Below are 6132 nucleotides of genomic sequence, written 5' to 3' on the forward strand. Positions count from 1 at the left end.
CTACTGGTGTTTTAGAGAGGGTTACGTTTGTAAATTGAGGTAGAAGCTAAGTTACATTATATATTCAGTTAAGAATGATCTTTTGATCAGTAAAAGAATGCCCTCAAGAGTGGCCATTGTCCCAGTGCTGGGATACAGACAGATCTCTTGAGTTTGAGGCCATCCTGATCTACATAGTTACAGGGTAGCCAGGGCTATGTAGTGAGACAACTGAAAAATCTTCAGATTCATGCAAGTGGACTATATATCATATTTCTAAATTTGGGTCTTATTAACTCTTGTGTTTCAAGATGGACTCAAGAAATGCAAAACAAGGACAACTAAAGATCCCTCTCTGAGTAGACTCACACCTTTCATCTTGGCTCTCCAGATCTGAGTAAAGGCCAGTGTGTCTGCAGTTGCCGGCCAGAGGGGGGTTATAGTTTTATATTGTAAGGTCCGACTGAAATCTTGGGTACTATATCTAAGACTTGTGTTGCCAAGGAGAGTATTTACTGATTTTATTAGTGAGTTCTGCCCATATGTACCATAGCATATGGCACTACCTGTGGAGGCCAAAAAGGGATGTGAGAATTCATGGAACTGGTGAGGTCTTAACCACTGAACCATCACTCTAACCCAGGATGTATTCCAGCCTCAGAATATTCATTCTGCCATTGCTAGTTCTGATGATGACTTGGTCTACATGCCCTTCAGAACTAAGAGCTGTGTTCTGCATCCATGAAGCCCTAATACCTCTCACGTTTCTTGCAAGTTAACCACCAGTGTATTTTAGCGTTTAATCATTGTACTACCCTTTCTTGATATAAAGCTGAAATATATGATCTCTGGATACTTCTGCAGAGACTAGTTAACAGGAAGCAGTCTACAGTTGAGTATTCATTAGAATAATAGGACTCTGAGTGTGGTGGTTGACATGAGACTAACCCCATGCAAGATTTCTCATAGATCTGGGCTAGATAGGATGACTTAGTTTTTTGTTTTTGTTTTGTTTTCGAGACAGGGTTTCTCTGTGTAGCCCTGGCTGGCCTGGAACTCACTCTGTAGACCAGGCTAGCCTCGAACTCAGAAATCCGCCTGCCTCTGCCTCCCAAGTGCTGGGATTAAAGGCGTGCGCCACCACCGCCCGGCGTTGTTGTTGTTTTTCTTTTCCCCTCTGTTTTTAGGTTGTTACAGGACAGGAAAGAGGACTTGTGTCAAGAGGACTACTTTGTGAAGTTCTAGGGATCAGATTCTTGACATGTTCCATGGCATGGGTTTTTACCCACTGGTTTTGTCTTCAAAAATATGAAAATGAAGCCAAACATGGTGGTGCTCGCCTTTAATCCCATTTAATCAGCATTTGGGAGGAAAAGGCCAGTCTTCAAGTGCAGCCTGGTCTACATAGTTCGAGGACAGTCATAGCTACATAGTGAGACTCTGTGTCAAACAAACAAAAACAAAACAAAAGCATGAATGTGAAACAATTTGTTACAAATAAATGCTGGTCTGGTCTCACTTATCCACTAGAGGGCACTAAATGTTTAGTTCTGAAAGATCTCTCGACATTGTTTTGAGACCAGTCTCACTAGGTAGTTTTGGAGGGCCAGAACCTGATGAGTGTGGAGAACAGACTGGCCTGGAACTCATGAGAGCTGCCTACTTCTACCAATGGTAGCCACATTTTAAGGTATGTACCACCACTCCCAGAACAAATTAGTTTTTGTGAACTGTTTTGGGTGTTTTGAGTGAGATAGTTTAATTATGTAGCCTAGGCTGGTCTGGAACTCAGATTCTCCTGCCTCTGCCTTCCAAGTGCTGGGATTTCAGATGTGCACCACCATACCTGGCAGATGAGAGTTTTTTGACCCCTCTATGGTCTTAATTCTTTTATGTCCACTCCATTCTACTCTATCATGTTTGTTATTTTCTCCATTCTTTTACTACTTGGGCAAGTCATTTGTTCTTGTTGCTAAGAAGACATGTGATGCCACCAGTAAGCAAAAACTGGGAACTAAGGCCCTAATGCAAGTTTGGCCCTAATTATATTGTCGTGCCACATTTGTATCATGCATTTGATATATATTCCAGTTGAATTTGTGGTGTTTTCATGTATGATTTACACTGATTCCCTAGCCTGCTATGGCTACTCTAACATCTCTATCAAAATCATGAATGTGGTGTAACTGGGGAGGGGTAAAAATAATGATGAAAATGCCATAATACATATAGTTTAAATGAAATTATCCCATTTAAGCTGACAAAGTGCTATCTTCAACAGAGACCATTACAGAAAATCACAACCAATCAAAACACAGAAAACATGTGTTTGTGGGATGCCCAACTGCAGTGGATCTATCTAATACAACTCCTATAAGGCTTAGGGAACATTACACAAGGTGGGGCAGAAAGACAATAAGGGCCAGAGAATCAGGAAATCAAGAAATCAGCTATAAGACTGTGTCTCTTAGAAATGATATGGAAACTACACCATGTATGATAATACCTCAACCAAATGGCTATCTGAATAAGATCTGAGCAAGTACAACGCCCATAGACACACTAACATGGAAGGAGGGACTCTCATGGGGACCCAGGCCTAGACAAAGAACTACAGGCAGCTAAGGAATGCCAAGAGTGGGAGAAATAGCTTTCCCCAGAGATTATCACCCTAATTGGTTATCCAATACGAAGTGGTCAGTCCTAAAATCATATACATACAAGTAACACTAGCCCACCTGGCTAGATTTGGAGATTTGCTGTTTTTGAGATAGGGTAGCTGTGACTGTCCTGGAACTCACTAATTAGACCAGGCTGGCCTCAAACTCACAGAGATCCACCTGTCTCTGCTTCCTAAGTGCTGGAACTAAAGGTATGCACTACCATGCCCAGGAATGCTTTTTTCTAATAACAATCAGGTTAGAGAAGTTCTGTCTTAGCAAATACTGGGTTGTCTTGGCTTATCTTCCATCAATCACAACCTCACCATAAACACTAAGTAAATTCACAAAATCTGCTGGGCACAGTGATATATGACTGTAATTCACACAGTGAAAAGACAGGTGAATCTCTGTGAGTTTAAAGGCTAGACTGGTCTACATAGTAAATTCCAGGATAGCTGGGGCAACATCAGAAGGAAAAAAGAGATACATCAACTCAAGAAATTCTCATGCCTTTTTCCTTCTCTGGGCTTATTGAAAAGCACTTACTTAAGTATTTATTGAGCATTTCCCAAATGTGGGTTCTGGCAAGGATGCTATGATTGAAATAGAAAAATAGAGTCATTCTGAAATGAGACTTTACTGAAGGATGGGGTCAGTTCGTCACACTTCTGTTTTGTATGTCACCAAAAAACTTGCAAAAAATCCCTAAGTGTCCATTAAATTTTGCTCTTCTGTTTAGTATGGGGAGGGGGTCGACTCATGCAGTAGTCAGGACAACTTGCAGGACTGGCTTCTCTCCTTGTTCCTTGTGGGTCATAGTGACTGGGTTCCAATGGACACAGTCAGGAGCACTTTCACTCACTGAGTCAAAACTGAGAAATCGATCTCTGTTGCTTACAACAATGTCCTTTGAGTTCTAGCTGCCGGGATGAAAGGTTCGAGCCACCATATCTGACTTAAGAAATACAACTAATTTTTAAAAATTGTTATGAGGGGGGACACACATGCCATGGCTCAGGTGGACAACCCTGTGGAGACAGTACTGTCCTACCTTTATGTGGGGTGCAAGGATGGAATACAAGTCGCCAGGCCTGTGCAGCAAGCACGTTTATGCTCTCAACCATATCCCTGGTCCTAGAAGTGTAATTTAAAACAAAAAAAAAACCCAAAAAACAACAACAACAACAACAACAAAAAAAAAACCATTGTGTATGAGTGCTCTACCTGCATGTACACTTACATGCCAAAAGAGGGCATCAGACCTCATTATAGATGGTTGTGAGACACCATGGTTGCTGGGAATTGAACTCAGGACCTCTGGAAGAGAAGCCAGCACTCTTAACTGCTGAGCCATCTCTCCAACTCAGAAGTGTAATTTTTATACTGCTTTTATAGTCTGCAAGCTTAATACCCTTGTAGACTTTTTTCAAAATGAAGTCTCACTATGTAGCCCCAGCTGTCAAGGAACTTAATGTGTAGACCAAGCTGGCTTCAAACTCAGAGAGACCTGCCTGTCTCACTCTCCTGAGTGCCATATTAAAAAGACATTTTTGCCAAGGAGCCTTTCCTGTCTGACTCTAACAGAGTTATAACCTACTATGGTCTGAATTTGGTAACTACAAATTTATATATTGAAGCCTATTCCCAGGTGTGAGGCTCTCTGGTAGCTGGGTAAGTCACAGAGCCCTGCTTTTATATAAGCGATTGATGCCCTTCTCCAAAGATAACCCTGTGACTTTTCTTGCACTTTCTACCACGTGAGATGCAGCAAGCTGTCACCTCTGACCTCCACACCAAACTGACCAACATCCTGAGCTTAATCTCTCGAGCCTCCTTCAGAAGGAGAGGTAAGCAACTTTGTGCACTTTGTTGTGTGATGCATTCTCTTCCAAGTCACCCCCACCTTTGTGCTTTTCTGCATTTTCTATACAGATTGTAATTATGTGCCTTAAGAGTTTTCACACAGTGAACAAGGGGAGGAGCTTGTGCTCCTTCCAAACCTGAAGCCAAACCAGACATTGGTAGCTAGCTAACTATTAAAAAAGGTGATTGTGTGGTGACAAGACAAGGTTGGCTTGAGAAGGTGAGGCGTGTACTTCATGTCACTTTATATACCTTTAAAAAATGGTTTTAAAGAATAACATGGGCTGGAGAGATGGCTCAGCGGTTACGAGCACTGACTGCTCTTCCAAAGGTCCTAAGTTCAATTCCCAGCAACCACATGGTGGCTCACAACCATCTGTAATGAGATTGGATGCCCTCTTCTGGTGTGTCTGAAGACAGCTACAGTGTACTCATATAAATAAAATAAATAAATCTTAAAAAAAAAATAAAAAAGGCTGGGCAGTGGTGGCGCACACCTTTAATCCCAGCACTTGGGAGGTAGAGACAGGTGGATTTCTGAGTTCGAGGCCAGCCTGGTCTACAGAGTGAGTTCCAGGAGAGCCAGGGCTACACAGAAAAACCCTGTCTCAAAACAAAACAAAACAAAACAACAAACAAAACAACAAAAAAGAATAACATATTATTGTGTGTTGAGAGACAAGTGTGTGTGCCATGATACAAATGGGGCCATTAGAGGACAACTTGTTAGATCTGGTTTTTCTATCCCACTTTGTGGGTCCTGGTAATGGGACCTAGGTTGTCAGACCTAGTGGCAAGCACTCTCATTCTCTGAGCTATTTTGTTGGCCTACTTCATACATACAACTTTTCATTTATTTTTATTTCACATGCTGTGATGGTTTGTATATGCTTGGCCCAGGGAATGGCACTTTTAGGAGGTATGGCCTTTTTGGAGTAGGTGTGTCACTGTGGGTGTGGACCTAAGACCCTCATCCTAGCTGCCTGGAAGCCAGGCTTCTAGTAGCCTTCAGTTGAAGATGTAAAACTCTCAGTTCCTCCTGCGCCATGCCTGCCTAGAAGCTACCATGTACCTACCTTGATGATAATGGACTGAACCTCCAAACCTGTAAGCCAGCCCCAATTAAATGTTGTCCTTATAAGAGATGCCTTGGTCATGATGTCTGTTCACATCAGTAAAACCCTAACTAAGACACGTGCTTTGGTGTTTTGTCTGCATGGATGTCTATATGAGGGTGTCAGATCTCCTGGAACTGGAGTTACAGAGAGTTGTGGGCTGTCACTTGGGAGCTGGGAATTGAACCCGGGTCCTCTGGAAAACCAGCCAGTGCTCTTAACTGCTGAGCCATTTCTCCAGTCTCATACAACTTTGTAAAGTTAGAAATGTACCCTTTATATCCTTTTGATTTTCCTCTCAATAATTCATTATGACTCTCAGTTGAAAATCTAACTACAACATTTATAAAGTTCATATTTCAACCATAATGATTTTTAAGAAGAATAGTCATGTCTCTTATGTGCCTGAAAACCCTGAAAACCATTTCCTTGAAATTCCTGGGGATTCCTAATGAACTTGCTATTAGGGAAATACTTTCTTTTTTTTTTTTTCTTTTTTTTTTTTTTTTTTT

The sequence above is a fragment of the Grammomys surdaster genome, unplaced genomic scaffold, assembly GCF_004785775.1.
Source record: "Grammomys surdaster isolate TR1022 unplaced genomic scaffold, NIH_TR_1.0 125750, whole genome shotgun sequence".
Classification (NCBI taxonomy): Eukaryota; Metazoa; Chordata; class Mammalia; order Rodentia; family Muridae; genus Grammomys; species Grammomys surdaster.